A 16,864-nucleotide genomic window follows, 5' to 3' on the forward strand; every position below is an offset into this window, starting at 1 on the left:
CACTTCAACTCCTCTCATTTGCTCCTCTACCACTTCACTCTCCCTTCAAACTCTATCTCTCTTCAACTGCCTGGTTTTTCCCGCCTCCAGGACTGTGAACTCCTCGGTGGGCGGAGCCAACCGCCTGGCCCACCCCCTGGTGTGGACATCAGCCCCTGGAGGAAGGCAACAAGGGTTTCTGGTTTAGCTTTGGTGTACCTATCCGGGGTGTAGGGTGCGGTGATGTCATTACCTGTGACCCCTGGCTTGCCCAGGGCATCACATTCCCCCTTAGCAAAATGCAGACCGTCCGCGGGCTGCCCGTCCAACACCGGTTTTATTTTTCAAAAAAAAGATAAAACATAATACAAATAAAATAACATCATCCCACAACGGGAGGCACTTTTCTTAAACGTTACGGTAACGGTTGCGGCTGCCGCTCTCTCCCACCCAAGTAACCTGGCCCTGATGCTGCCCCTAAGAAACAGGCAGCACCCCTTGACCCCAGTCCTGAACCAAGTCACCCGAGCGGGATCTGTCCTTCCCCTCCAGAGGGTAGCCACCGGTTCCGGTGGTGGCTGGGCCCCAGCCTGCTCCACTGCGGGCCCTCCCTCCAATCTGCCTCTCCGGAGGCGGCAACGGTGGAAGCTGCAACAACAACATTATTTACATTCCACAAGTTTGTGGTTGCCCTGCAAGTTCACGGGCTTGTCCGTAAGGAGTCCCTTACGCAACTTTAAGCGGTCCCCACGGGGACAACGGTGCCGGCAACGGCCGGTTCAATCACGGTTGCTGACAATCAGATGAGACTTCGGTGATCATTTTCATTTTCTCATAACTTTCAAAACTTTTAAACACACACTGTGGTCCCAACGGGGACGACTTGCAGCGGTGGACCGCTGCCTTTTGCGGCTCAACAGTCCATTCTCACTCGTGGGGCTCTAGTGCCACCTTCACATGGTGCACCGCTCTGGACCCCGATGGTAGCTCGCTGCAGGCGATCTTCCTCCATATACATGCGGGCATGCACATCCGCTCTACACCCCTCTCGGGCATCGATCTTCTGCGCAGCTGCCGTTGCCGCCGCTCCCAGTCTGGAGCACTTTCTGCTTGCTCCGGTTCAGCGTGTGCGGGGGACGGACCCAGCCAGAGTCCCTCCGTGTCGGCTACGACCGGCACCTTCAGTAATGAGGGACCCCGCTGTGACATGGCCTGCTCTGCCTCCTGGCAGCTGCATCCCCGCCGTGCCTCCGGTGCATCTTTGCTGACGGCCTCAGCCTTTGGCTTCTTCCATGGAAGCGGATCAGGGCGGTCACGAGCTTCTGCTGCAGGTCGGTCCGCCGGGGCGGATTGGCAGGGTACCGCTACCAGTGGTGGTGGTAGCGGGCCTAGTGGCGGGGCAGCAGCAGCCAACACGGGTAGCGGGGGAGGTAGCAGGGCGAGCGGGTATGGACCGGGTCCCTCAGCCGCGATGACCGACCCACTAGGGGTACAGGGGCGTGGGTCACTTACCCTCCCTTCCAAGACTCCCTCCACCTCGCGTCTCCGTATGGCCGCCACCACGTCCGCCATGTCGGCCGCCCACTCCTCCAGGAGGAGCTGCATGCGGACCTGCAGACGGCTGCTTAGCTGGACGGTCTGGACTTCCACCCATGCTGCGGGGCCAGGCGCGGGGACCACGGTGTTGTCGGTCGGACTCAGCATCTTTAGCAGCGGCCTCTTCCAGGAACCAGTCAATGGCCGCAGGGTCCTGGCGTCCCTGCTTCTATAGCCGCGGCTACATGCGGCCAGTCGCCATTTCGTCCCCCTTAGCCTCTTTCCGGCTCCTCCTCTATCAGGGCGGGGTTTTGGCCTTCACGCCTCCACTACTCGAGAAGACACTCAAGCGGGAACTTTTCGCGCCAAAGATGGCGGCTTCTGAAATTTTTCGGCCGGACACCTCCGGCGGTAACAAGGCGCACCTCTACCCAACGGCAGAGCGGTAAGATCCTGTTCGTGACGCCAAGTTGTCGCGGGCGGAGGAGGGGACGCCGCGCTCTCCCACTGCTCGGGTCCGGCTGCCGCTGCTGCTGCGGCCTCTGCTGCTCGGTGGCTCGAGCGATGGGCCGGATACCGGGGACTCGAGCGGCGCTCCTCGCCCGTGAGTGAAAAGGGGATTGGTTTTGGGGATTTATTGTTGTCCGTGACGCCACCCACGGTTGTGGTGATTGTGTGGACACCACCGCTGCTCTGTATAGTGATCCCAGGAGCGGTGATAGGGAGCAGCTTTGTTGTTATCCCTCCCCTCTGTGGGTAGGGGGTTGGTTGTCCCGGGGCCCGGTGATGGGGTAGGGATGGATGGCAGGCCAGGTGTGGGGCCTGGTGAGGTGCAGGGTCGCGGGGGCAGCGCTGTGCCGCACGGCACGGTGGTACTCACTCAGCCTGAGACGTTGACACAGTTCTCGGTAAAACACACGGCTGGAAAGACGGTTCCCACGGACAGCTGCTGTTGCTTTTCCCCCGGTAGTTGGCGGTGACGGTCTCTGTCCCTGCACCTAGTGTAATGTTAATAGCGATGGGTTCCCACCGGTAACCCGCTCCCCGACTTGGATATGGGCCGGAGGAGCCCCTCTGTGCCCGCAGGCGCTGGCCCTGAGAAACTGGTGCCTTGGCGGTGGCGGTGTCTCTCTCCTACGGTTGGACTGTTGCCTTCAATCGGGACTTAGTTGTTGGGAGACCCGGAGGTCCCCTTCACTGACGGATTTGGCAAATTCACGGCGACTCCTTGCCTTGCCGGGATCCGAAAGGCCCCTGCCAATGGTGCTGGCTTCTCCTTGTATACCGGTCCGGTACCGCCGGGCCACCACCCGTCCACGGTCCTTTCGGCAACCTCCGATCAGCCTCTCCTGCAGACGGTCACCACCGTCTGCTAACCTTGCTGTCTCAGTCCGGGGCACACACCCGGACCAACTTCAGGCTTTCCAAACTGTCACTTTCTCCTTCACTTCAACTCCTCTCACTTGCTCCTCTACCACTTCACTCTCCCTTCAAACTCTATCTCTCTTCAACTGCCTGGTTTTTCCCGCCTCCAGGACTGTGAACTCCTCGGTGGGCGGAGCCAACCGCCTGGCCCACCCCCTGGTGTGGACATCAGCCCCTGGAGGAAGGCAACAAGGGTTTCTGGTTTAGCTTTGGTGTACCTATCCGGGGTGTAGGGTGTGGTGATGTCATTACCTGTGACCCCTGGCTTGCCCAGGGCGTCACAATTACACATTACTGAGGGGCATACATATTACTGAGGGGCACATACACATTGCTGGGAGGCATACACATTACTGGGGGCATAGACGTTACTGGGGGGCATAGACGTTACTGGAGGGCATAGACGTTACTGGGAGGCATAGGCATTACTGTGGGCATAGACATTACTGGGGGGGCATAGACATTACTGGGGGACATGCACATTACTGGGGGACATACATATTATATGGGGGGCCCATACAGCTTTGGGGTGTGGCCCATACAGCTCTAGGGAGACCCATACAGTTCTATGGGGTCCATACAGCTCTGGGGCCCATACGGTTCTGGGGGCCAAACTTCCCTGGGGGTGGCTCATACAGCTCTAGGGGACCCACACAGCTCTGCGCGGCCCATACTGCTTTGAGGGGTGGCTGATACAGCTCTGGGGAACCATACTGCTCTGGGGGTAACTCATATACCTCTAGATTGTCCATACAGCTCTGGGGGGCCATACAGCTCTAGCTCTAGAGGACCCATACAGCTCTGGGGGCCCCATACTGCTCTGGGTGGTAACTCATACAGGTCTGGGGTCCCATACTTCTCTTCGGGCCCAGACTGCTCTGGTAGGTGGCTCATACAGCTCTGGGGCCTATACTGCTCTGGGGGGTAGCTCATACAGCTTTAGGGGGTCATTCAGCTCTGGGGGCCCATACTGCTCTGGGGTGGGGCTCACACAACTATGGGGTGTCCATACTACTCTGGAGGGTGGCTCATACAGCTCTGGGGGACCTATACTGCTCTGGGGGGTGGTTCATACAGCTCGGGAGTGCATATAGCTATGAGGGGGCACATACAGCTCTGAGGTGGATTCATATAGCTCTAGGGGGCACATACAGCTCTGAGGGGGGCCCATATAGCTTTGAGGAGCCCAAACAACTGTTATGACTGTAGGAAGCAGGGATAAGTGTGCACCTGCGCTGTTCCTCAAGCTTGGAGTCCCTTAGATATCTGTGTCCCCAGGATAACCCCTAAACGTGGAGGTGGCTTGGTCCCATATCTTTCTGTATGCTCCGACCTCTTCTTTCTGCCTTCCTCTTCTTTCCAATATCTTCCCCGCTGTCTCAGAGGGCGTACACTTCATGACATTACACGAGATATACCTGACTGTCATGATGACTATGGGATAGCTCCTATGCTGACCCTCAAGCTAGAGAGCCCTAAGTTATCCCTAATGCCTGGGATACTCTTGATGGTGGAGATGCCTAAGTCTCCTTCCTGGCCCTGCTCCCGACTAGTCCTGATCTGAAACCCCCTTTCCCTGGCAAGGACGGGACAGGAATGAGATGAAACCAATAGAAATAGCAAAACAGGGGAAAACAAAACTCTGTCACTCAGCACACACAAACACACACACACACACACACACACACAGAGGTATATGACAATGAGAGATTAGGAGGAAAACAAGAGCAGTAAGGAAGCAATAAGACAACAGGGGTAAACTCCACAACCGCTCCAAGCAAAAATCAACACTTTCACTAAAAAGTCAGAAACAGCAATGCTCATGGACAAATACAGAATGAACTAAAGCTGGCATAGGTAGAAGATGTTATCCAGCATAAATAGGAGGGGAGCAGATGCGATTGGCTTCCCCACCACACGTGATCAAAGGGTCCTAGCAAGCAAACTAGCTGAGATTAACTCCCGCTAGCCTGCCTATGAATCAGCACACAGCAGGTCCACTCCTGAGTCTGCCTGTTTTGATCCCAGACACAGAGAAACCTTCAGGTGGAGTGTCAGAATCTGCAATGTGAACAGAGTCAGATGCCGCTGTAAGGGAGTGCTGGGCTCGGCCCACCCCAGACGTGCAGTCTGTCTGTGACCTGTAGTTTCACTGCCTGTATTGTGTACTGTTATTGCTTGGCCACCAGGTGGCCATGGTGCTCTTGGCCACTTTCCTAGTGCTGAGAGTTGGGGAGGGAATAGTGGGGTGGAGCATAGGAGACAAAAGGAAGCTGCAAGAGTAAGGTGGCAGGAGAGTCCCTCAGAGAGAGGAGATAGATACTACACCTGTGGGAGGTGCAAGGAGAAGACCCTGGTGAATTGAATTTCTGGGCCCTAAGGGCCAATCTTGGACCAGCAGAACGAGGGATCTTAATACTGGAGGATTGTCTGAACCTCATCCCTTAGGTTGGGTTTAGTCTGGCCGGTCGGAAAGGCGACCGTTCCCCTGCCGCATTTACTCTATGAACCCCCCTAACGACTGAAGGTCGGTTGTGCCTTCTGGAGAAGGGTACGTATGGTCCCAGCATAGCCAAAGAGAATCACGCTGTAAGTCCCTTCCAGGCAGCATGCAAATCCCTGTGGGTGGGATGGAAGAGCTTGGGAACTACAATGACTTGGCCCATGCTAGTGTGATGTCTGTGACAGGGAAGCGGCGGGTGGCCAAATTGTGTTATCTGTCCGTGAAAGTGGAGAAAAGTAGGAACCCCTGTGGGACCGAGACTGGTGCGCTGATTGTCTAGATATGTAAAGTTGGTGTTGGATTGGGGGTGAAGTTGACTTCATTAAGTAACGTTAAGGAAGAAAAGAAGAACTATCCTGCTTGTCAATTCCTGTGTCAGAAAGAGTGTGATGTGCGGAATGGATGAAACATATTCCCCCTTTTTCGTGGAGCAGAGACGGGGAGGCATGGGGCTAACTGCCGGCAGTGCTGCAGACTGGTAACCTCTTACGAAACGGCCACTACTGCCTGCCGGCCTCCATTCTACACAGCCGTGACAGTAGGCGAAGTTTGGGCAAAACTCCATGTGACAATGACATTACAATGCGCATTGAGACATCACGACATGCACTGTGATGTCTATAGCCTATTTGGCTCCAAAAACCATATAATGACTTTGATGTCAACTGAATTTCCTTGCCAAACTTGAGTGATCTGGCAAAATTGAATCTTTGTAGATTCTCTCATTTATAGCCACAACCAACAAGTTCATGCACATATTTCACATTCACCATGCAGTAACAGGGTTTGTTTGCTCTCAAATGTCTAAGGCTGAATTTCTGTCCCAGCGCAGCAGAACATTGGTGTAAGTTAGATCTAATAAAAATCATTAAACTATATCTAATATTGAGAATAATAAAAAACAACCAAAAACATTAGTGTTCAATAGAAAAGCAGCTCTAAAATGAAATAACAATATAGATTTCAAAACATTGTCATCTGCTGGGTAACCTTGTATATTGAGTTATACAGTAAATAGTTTTTCACGAGCAACTTCCATTGTCTCTATTTTTTTATATTGTACTTGTTTTCTATTTACAAAATCCGGGGGAAAAACATTCTTTATCTTTTTTTTCCATTATGGAACTTGAACGTGTAGTCACCTGAAATATACAACATATACAACTACACTCCTATGAAGAGACGCATGAGAGCTCTGATCATAGCAGATACAGGCTGATGTCTACTGTATAATAAAGCCAGCACCCGCCTCCCGAGCCTTTCTGCACACATGTGCTGTATATTTAGGGAAGACCCTAGAACGCATATTGGGGGCCTTTTAGTCCCCCATGCTTACATTTTGTCAGGTTTCCAGGTTTTCCAGTTCTCTTTTGATTGCCCTTGCCCTCGGTTAACATGGAGGTTACCGTTCTGTTGCCCTACTTCCTGTTCAGCTGCTTAAAAGGCCGCCTCTAAGTCCAGTCCAGTGCCTGAGTAAACTGCCTGCTGTGTGCTCCTGCTGTGTTGCTGCTTATTCCTGATTGCCTCTGGATTCCCCTAAAAGACTACCTACCGATTGACTCTGGACTGTACCCGGCTCTTCAAGGCTGTGCCCGGATTCTGTTTACCATCTTCGGTCAGCACTCCGCCTGGTTCTCTATTGGTTCGTAACCATTCTGGACAAACATTTCCCGTACGGACACTCATTGACTTTACCGCTTGCTCCTTATCCCGGCTGCTGCGCACTTAGGCCTTCCGGGGTAGATTGCCAGACAGTCCCTGTATAGGGGTTCGCTCTGGTGGTCTCCCTGGGGGAGTCCGGTGCGTGGTCCCGGGAATTCCCTCCGCGTCGATTCCGGAAAGTATTGCATGTGTTATTGTGTTGCTGTGTTGTTCTGTATCTACCGTGGTTGCATACTATAAAACATCTTGTACCCGGAACTCGTCTCTGATTGTCATTGCCCTACGCTATCGAAATCCTCAGAACATAGAATAAGTATTACATTATACTCAGGCCATTAGAGGATTTCGCTGGGGCAATGACTGAGACACGAGTAGATCAGCTGTTCTCCATGATTAACTCCCTGCAGCAGGAGATGGAGGTGGTGCAGACTAAGCTTAGAGATGTGGAGGCGCAGCTGGGCCATGATCACCAGGTACTGGGTCCAGCTATACAGGATTTGCAAGTCAGAGTGGAGGCTCAGGAAGCCGTCCCCACTGCGTCCGTATCAGCTGCCGGTATGCCTAGGTTACCCCCATTCCGTTTCAATGGTGATCGTAGTCAGTTCCGTGGATTTGTTAACCAATGTATACTGTTTTTCGATGTACATGCTGATTATTACCGTTCTGACCGGTCAAAGGTGTTATGTATCATCATGTTATTAACCTCACGAGCACTGGCTTGGGCTAATCCTATGATAGAGAACCGGGACATCCGTTTAAATCACCTAGATGACTTCCTGAACGCAATGGCACAAATGTTTGATGATCCGAATCGCCGTGCTACCGCTGAATCGGCTCTCCTTTCCTTACGTCAGGGAAAGCGTTCTGTCGTTGAATACGCCACTGAGTTCCAGAGGTTAGTGGTAGACACCGACTGGGGAAACAATGCATTATTGTCCGTTTTCAGAAAAGGTTTGTCCGGTACCATCAAGGACGAGTTAGCCCGTTCTGAATCCCCAGGGGATTTTGACCTGTTTCTCCAGCACTGTGTGCGCATAGATACCCGTTTGACGGAACGTAGACAGGAAAAATGGGCAGCTATAAACCGTGTAAATAATAATACGTTTCCTTCCAGAGAACCCGCTCTCAGGACGCCACGGGAGGCCGAGGACGTTCCTATGCAAGTGGACTCTCTGCAAAGACGAGAGACCAACGAACGTCGTGAACACCGGCTCCGTGAGCGTTTGTGTTTCTACTGCGGTCAATCGGACCATTTCTTAATCGACTGCCCGAAACGTCCGAATCGCCCAAATAAGGTATTGGCAGCCATGGCAGAGTGTGACAACACGGACGCAGAGTCGGATATCTCTGAGGCAAGTGGACACTTGGATGCGGTATTTCCCTTGACTGTAATGTCTACCTCACCGAAGGACTCAGAAGGGAAATATACCCATTGTTCACTCCCCATTCAGATCCGGTGGGAGGGACAGCTAATTCCTACCTCTGCAATGATAGACTCTGGGGCAGGGGGAAATTTCATGGACTTTTCTTTTGCCAGAAAACACGGTATCCGAACTCAGCAAAGATCCTCACCGGTTACCATGGAGACGGTAGACGGATCTCCGTTAACCTCTGGACCAGTGGATCGGGAAACAGTACCGCTAGAATGCGTGATGAAACCAGGTCAGCAGGAGACCCTTATTTTCATGATGATCTCTTCTCCACATTTTCCGATTATTTTAGGTATTCCGTGGCTACGGTCTACAAATCCGGTCATCGATTGGGAAACTAAGGAAATATCCTTCCCACCGCAGAGTGGTTCGGCCATTTGTCCAACTGTTCCGGTTCCGGTAACACCACATGCAGAAGGCACGGTACAGGTACCTGTTTTACCCCCGGTTTATCGTGACTTCGCTGACATATGCGACAAAAGAAAGGCCGATCGGCTTCCTCCGCATAAACCGTATGATTGCCCCATAGACTTACTCCCAGGGGCAGAGATCCCGTTTGGTCATGTTTACCCGTTGGCGGCACCTGAGCTAGAAGCACTAAAAGAGTATATTGATGAAAGCCTGGCCAAGGGATTTATTCGCCCGTCTACATCACCCGCAGGGGCACCCATCTTTTTCGTGAAAAAGAAAGAGGGGACTCTGAGACCCTGTATTGACTACCGGGAACTGAATAAAATAACCATCCGGAACCGGTATCCGTTACCGTTGATTCCGGAGCTATTGGAGAGGGTCCAACAGGCAAAAATATTCACCAAATTGGACCTCCGTGGGGCATATAATCTGCTTCGTATACGTCCCGGAGACGAGTGGAAGACCGCGTTCCGATGTCGGTACGGACATTTTGAGTATTTAGTGATGCCTTTTGGACTTTGTAACGCTCCTGCGGCATTTCAACATCTAGTTAATGATATTTTTAGGGATATCATGGACCAATTCATGGTGATCTATCTGGATGATATTCTAATCTTTTCTGATTCTCTCCAGGAACACCAGGAGCACGTCAAGACCGTACTTACCCGGCTGAGGGAAAACCACCTGTACATTAAACTGGAGAAATGCGAGTTCCACTGCTCACAAATACAATTCTTAGGTTATGTCATCTCTCCTCAGGGGCTGAACATGGAGTCTAGCAAGATACAAGCAATTCTAGACTGGCCGGAACCGGGAAACATCAAAGAGGTACAACGCTTTGTCGGTTTTGCCAACTTTTACCGACGCTTTATCCGTAACTTTTCAGAGATTGTTCGTCCCATCACTCTGTTGACTAAGAAAGGACAGAAGTTTGTATGGTCCGCCCAGGCCCAGGAAGCGTTCCATCGTCTCAAGGGATGTTTTACCTCAGCACCCATACTAGTACATCCGAATCCCGCACTTCCCTTCATCGTGGAGGTCGACGCTTCTGACTACGCATTAGGGGCCATTCTTTCTCAAAGGACCGGGGACAAGAGTCTCCTGCATCCGTGTGCCTTCTTTTCCCGCCGGTTGTCCCCTGCAGAAAGGAACTACGACATTGCGGATAAGGAATTATTGGCGATTATTTCCGCTTTCAAGGAATGGAGACACCACTTACAGGGAGCCGCGCAGCAAGTGATAGTACTCACAGATCATCGTAATCTGGAATTTCTTAAGTCTGCCAGGTGCCTGTCTCCACGGCAAGCCCGTTGGAGCCTATTTCTTAACCAATTCAATTTTGTCGTTACATACCGTCCAGGTTCACGTAATGGGAAAGCCGATGCCTTGTCCCGAATCCATGCCGTGGACTCCGTGCCTGGAACCCCGTCTCAGACCGTGTTATTGGATGCCAATTTCGTTGGAGTGATCCAGGATCAGGACTTATGGAAGGACATCAAGCTGGCCTATGATGGTGATGTATTTCTTGCTGCCCCCCCGAAGGATGTAACTCTTGTTCTTCGGAATGGTGTGTGGTTGAGAGAACGACGCATTTATGTCCCGGAGGCCGTAAGACTTCGGGTTCTCAAGTTGGTCCATGACTCCGTGTTGGCTGGTCATAGGGGGGTACAGAAGACGCAGGAATTTCTAAGCCGTTTTTTCTGGTGGCCTACCTGTTTGAAGGATGTGAAGGACTATGTCCACTCCTGCGTGGTTTGTGCCCGGTGCAAGGTCCCTCGTGTGGCTCCTACGGGACTCCTCCAACCGTTACCCGTGCCATCTCGCCCTTGGGGGTCTATCTCCATGGATTTTATTGTAGAGTTGCCAGTCTCTGGCGGGCACAATACCATCTTAGTGGTGGTGGATCGATTAACTAAAGCTGCTCACTTCATTCCGTGTACCGGTCTTCCCTCAGCCGCAGAGACAGTGGATTTAGTGATCCAGAACGTATTCCGTTTGCATGGGGTACCAGATGAGATCATCTCTGACCGGGGCGTGCAGTTTACGTCTAGGTTCTGGAAAGGCTTTTGTACGGCACTCCAGATTGATGTCTGTTTGTCTTCTGCATACCATCCTCAGACTAATGGGCAAACCGAACGGACGAATCAAACCCTGGAACAATACCTTCGATGTTACGTCAGCCATCTCCAAGACGATTGGTTGAAGATGCTTCCGTTGGCGGAGTTCTCCTATAACAACACTCAGAGCAGCTCCACTAAGGTAACTCCCTTTTTTGCCAACTTGGGTTACCATCCGAATGTGTTGCCTAGGTCCCCGGTTGCGGTTTCAGTACCGGCGGTGGAGGACAGAGTTTCAGAGCTTCGACAAAATCTGGAGGTTCTGAAGGACACGGTGGCTACGGCCCAGGAGCGTTACAAGAGGTCAGCGGACGCTCACCGGAAACCGGCACCCATGTATAAGGTAGGGGACTCTGTATGGTTATCCACCAAAAACCTTAGATTGGGTGTTCCTTCGCAGAAGCTGGGACAGAAATTCATCGGTCCATTTAAGATCACCGGGATCGTGAGCCCTGTGGCCTGTCGGCTACGGTTACCGCACCATCTAAAGGTACACCCGGTTTTTCATGTGTCTCTCCTCAAACCCGTTTCCCCTAATATGTTTCATGGTCGTGTCGTGCCTCCTCCTCCGCCTGTGATGGTCGACGGCGAGGAGCAGTTCGTCGTCGAGGACATTATTGACTCCCGGCTCCATCGACGTCGGCTTCAGTATCTGGTACGTTGGCAGGGGTACGCCCCCGAGGACGATTCCTGGGAACCGGTGGGTAACATTCGGGCACCCCGGAAGATCGCTCAGTTTCATCGACGGTACCCGGACAAACCTGGCCCTGATCCGTCCTGAGGCCGTCTCTGGGGGGGGGAGTAATGTCAGGTTTCCAGGTTTTCCAGTTCTCTTTTGATTGCCCTTGCCCTCGGTTAACATGGAGGTTACCGTTCTGTTGCCCTACTTCCTGTTCAGCTGCTTAAAAGGCCGCCTCTAAGTCCAGTCCAGTGCCTGAGTAAACTGCCTGCTGTGTGCTCCTGCTGTGTTGCTGCTTATTCCTGATTGCCTCTGGATTCCCCTAAAAGACTACCTACCGATTGACTCTGGACTGTACCCGGCTCTTCAAGGCTGTGCCCGGATTCTGTTTACCATCTTCGGTCAGCACTCCGCCTGGTTCTCTATTGGTTCGTAACCATTCTGGACAAACATTTCCCGTACGGACACTCATTGACTTTACCGCTTGCTCCTTATCCCGGCTGCTGCGCACTTAGGCCTTCCGGGGTAGATTGCCAGACAGTCCCTGTATAGGGGTTCGCTCTGGTGGTCTCCCTGGGGGAGTCCGGTGCGTGGTCCCGGGAATTCCCTCCGCGTCGATTCCGGAAAGTATTGCATGTGCTATTGTGTTGCTGTGTTGTTCTGTATCTACCGTGGTTGCATACTATAAAACATCTTGTACCCGGAACTCGTCTCTGATTGTCATTGCCCTACGCTATCGAAATCCTCAGAACATAGAATAAGTATTACACATTTTTGCTATTATCTGCAAAATTACTTTAGTTAGAATTTTGAAACTACAGGCAGGTATTCCTCAAGTATGTCGTTGTTGATAATATCCAGTTGTTCATATAATTTTTTTCATAGGCATTATGGTGTAACAATGCTTGTTTGGTGAAAACTACATCTGTACGAATTGGGGGCCTTTTAGGCCCCAGCTGTTTTTATCATGTTCTCAGAAGTGTTTGTGTCTCAAGTTACTTTATTTGTACTCAGTAATGCTGATGGAGGGGCCAGGGTGTGGATAATAACATGTGAGGATGTCATGTGATTTTTGGAGGGAGTGATAAGGGCATGACATCATCTTAGGCGTAATCTACTGTGGCAAAGAGGTTGGTAAACTAGTACAGAAGGATCTGGGGTCTGAAATAGTCAAAACTCTTGCTGTTCCAATATTCAATTTAGGTAGAACCATCACCATGGACAATTATTTCACCAATGTTGAACTAGGCAATTTTCTGCTTGCAAAAGCTATTACATTTGTTGGTACTATAAAGCAAAACAGATGAGAAATTCCATCAGCACTCAAACACAATCGTCAGCGAGCACTTTATGAGAGTGTCTTTGGATTCAATAACAAAGCAACTTTGGTATCTTACAAGGCGAAGAAGGAGAAATCTGTAATTTTACTCAGTACCATGCATCACGATTGCAGTGTTGACAGCAATGACAAAAAATTGAAACCAGAAATCATCTTGCATTACAATACAACAAAAGGAGGTGTAGATAAAATGGATGAAATGGTGGGAGAATATTCGTGTAAGAGGCAAACAAAACGATGGCCTGTAGTACTATTTTCAAATATGCTTGATGTAGCAGCCCTAAATTCATTCATTATTTATACAGAAACTCATCCGGAATTTCATGCACAGAGGAAGGACAGGAGACACATATTCTTGAAGGACCTTTGTCATGAACTTGTAATGCCTCACATGATAGAGCGAAGCAACTTGAAATGCTTGCCAAAGCAAACTAAAGAAGCAATGAAACAGTGTGGCGTACAGTTTCAGATTATTCCAGAGCCAGGAGAAAGAAAATAAAAGCGTTGTTTCATGTGTCCAAGAAACATAGAGAGGAAAACTGAGCGTGATATTGTACCACTTGTAAGGAAAATGTTTGCAAAGAACATTCTTCTGAAAAAAACACGTCAGAATTGTTTGGAAGACTAATATAATAGAAAAGAAAGTTAGAATAAAAATGTAGCTGCAGCTCGTTTGCTATATATTTCTATGCGTTTTTGTGTGTGTTTTCATATCTTTGTGTGAAATTTGGAAAAAAAAAGATTTTTTGGATTTTTCTGTGAAAAATTCTAATTAAAATTGTGTCCACTATTCATATTTTATTGAGCAATTTTGAAATAAACTTGTGAAAGTTATTTAAGTGTGTTTCTCCATATTATTTGCATGGGGGCCTAAAAGGCCCCCAATACGTTAATATGTATATTTTTAACGTCATGCGTTCTAGGGTTAAGGCATTTGAATGCTAATTGTTAACATTCTTATTTTTCTACACTTATATGTATAAAAATAAATGCAAAAATTCCAGATAAAGCACCAGCATTTTTTGTTATTTTAACCCCTTCACGACCATGGACGGATATATCTGTCATGGAGCATGTCCCGTTAAGCCCCGCCCCCTGCCACGGGCAGGCGGCGGGATCGACGCACATATCAGCTGTTATCAACAGCTGACATGTGTGCCTACATGTTCCGAGTGGAATCGCATTCCACCCGGAACATTAACCCCTTACATCTCGCTGCCAAAGTCTGCCAGCGAGATGTATATGCGTGCGGCCATGTTTTTTACTTACCGCTGCCCCCACCGGAAGTCACGAGAGTGATCACGTGACTTTCGGGGGTTGCCATCGTAGCACAGGGTCATGTGATGACGCCTGCAGCTGTGACGTTTTACTTTCGTTTTCACCCGGCTGGGAGCAGGGTGAAAACAAAGTGACTGAATCTGCTGTTTACAGCTGTATAGCTGTGATCAGCAGATAGATAATAGCGATCGGATTGCTGGGGGGACTAGTAAAATTAAAAAAAAAAGTAAAAAAAGTTTTAAAAAATAAAAAAAAAACAAAAAACAAAAAACCTAAAAGTTCAAATCATCCCCCTTTCCCCCCCATTGAAAATTAAAGGGTTAAAAAAAAAAAAATATACACATATTTGGTATCGCCGCCTTCAGAAAAATACCCGATCTATCAAAATATAAAATCAATTAATCTGATTGGTAAACGGTGTAGTGGCAAAAAAATTCCAAACGCCAAAATTACGTTTTTTAGTCGCCGTAAGTTTTACGTAAAATGCAATAACAGGCGATCAAAACGTAGCATCTGCGCAAAAATGGTACCATTACAAACGTCAGCTTGAGACGCAAAAAATAAGTTGTCACTGAGCCATAGATCCCAAAAAATGAGAACGCTACGGGTTTCAGAAAATGGCGCAAAACGTACGCCACTTTTATTGGAAAACTTCTGAATTTTTTTTAACCCCTTAGATACAAGTAAACCTATACATGTTTGGTGTCTACAAACTCACACCGACCTCAGGCATCATACCCACACATCGGTTTTACCATACAGTGAACACCGTGAATAAAACATCCCAAAAACTATTGTGCCATCACACTTTTTTTGCAGTTTTGAATGAAAAATAAACAAACAAATACTGCTTTAAAATCCTTTGTATTAATAAAAGATCTAGGTAAACAGGATTACTGGTTTAGACCATATAAATGAGCCTCAAATAGCAGGTGCCTAAACAAAATATTAATAACTAAGTAAGTGAATTTTAACCCCTTTATGATTAAGGACGTAACTGTAAGTCCTTTGTCATGTCGGGGTAATCATCGCCGGCTGCTGCAGTGAGCCGGCGGTGATCCCTGCACATGTCTGCTGATTTGAACAGCAGACATGTGGGGCTAACAGGTGTAAGTAAATTTGCGATCCACTCATGCCTGCTCGCCACTTAGATTGTGCTCTCAAAATGTGACAGCGTGACTTAAATGGCTGCGGTGGGGATTGCACCGTTCCCTGCCGCCATCATAGGCCTTGTGACGCGATCAGAGGAAGCCAATGGTTGCCATGGCAGCGATGGGTCATATGATGACCCCTGTTGCTATCATGATGTATTTCCTGTTGAGCCGACAGAGCAGCAGCTCTAACAGGAACGCTTCATTTCTATGCAGAAATGCACAGGCGATCAGACTGCTAATCCATAAAATCCCCTAGGGGGACTAGTAAAATAAATAAAAAAATGTAAAAACAAATTAAATCTGAAAAAATAAAAAAAAGCTAAAAGTTCAAATCACCCCCCATTCGCCCCATTGAGAATAAAACAGTTAAAAAAATATACACATATTTGGTATCACTGCATTCAAAAATGTCAGATCTATCAAAATATAAAAAATTGCAAACGACAAAATTATGTTTTTTCGTTGCAGCAAAAATTTTTTAAAATGCAATAATAGGCAATCAAAATGTAGCATCTGCACAAAAATGGTATAATTAAAAATGCCAGCTGAAGACGCAAAAAATAAGCAGCCACTGAGCCCCAGATCCAGAAAAATGAGAACGCTATGGGTCTCAGAAAATGGTGCCAAAAGTGCCATTCTTTTTTTGAACAAACTTCTGAATTTTTTTAACTCCTTAGATAAAGGTTAGGCTATGTGCGCCCACAGAAATTTTGTTTCTTGAGCAAAAAAACGCACCTCTGGCAGAAAAAACGCATCAAAAAAACGCATGCCTTTTTGCCATATTTTCAATGTGTTTTTACCCATTTTGGTGTGTTTTTGCCCATGCATTTTTTCACTATATTCAACGGAAAAATGCAGGGAAAAACGCAGAAAAGTGACATACTGCTTCTTTTTTCTGCACCCAAAACTGCAGGCAAAAGAAAAACGTGCGCACAACCTTTCGGACGTCTCATAGACTTTGCTGGGGAAGGTCATATGTGCCGCCCCCGTGTCAGCAGCCGGGCTGCTCGGATCCGGATCCACGGTGGCTTGAGGGGTCTCCGGACCCGGGGGTCGTGCGGCCACTCAAATGAAGGGGGTATTATTAGGGGATTGTGTTAGAGTTTGTGACGACACCCGTGGTATGTGGTAATGTGGAGTACCACCGCTGCAGTTGGGAGTACCCGAGGGCAATGGAATGGGGCAGCCAGGTGTTAGAATCCTCCATGGGTAGGGGGATGCTCCGGGACTCGGTGATGGTGCTTGGGGAGTGCCGTGGGGAGCGAAGGGCTCACTTGCGTACTTACTCAGTCCATTAAGCTGACACCGACAACTGGATAAACCAAAGTTCTGGATACCGCTGCCGCTGAGG

This window comes from Anomaloglossus baeobatrachus, chromosome 8 (assembly GCF_048569485.1).
Source record: "Anomaloglossus baeobatrachus isolate aAnoBae1 chromosome 8, aAnoBae1.hap1, whole genome shotgun sequence".
NCBI classification, from domain to species: domain Eukaryota; kingdom Metazoa; phylum Chordata; class Amphibia; order Anura; family Aromobatidae; genus Anomaloglossus; species Anomaloglossus baeobatrachus.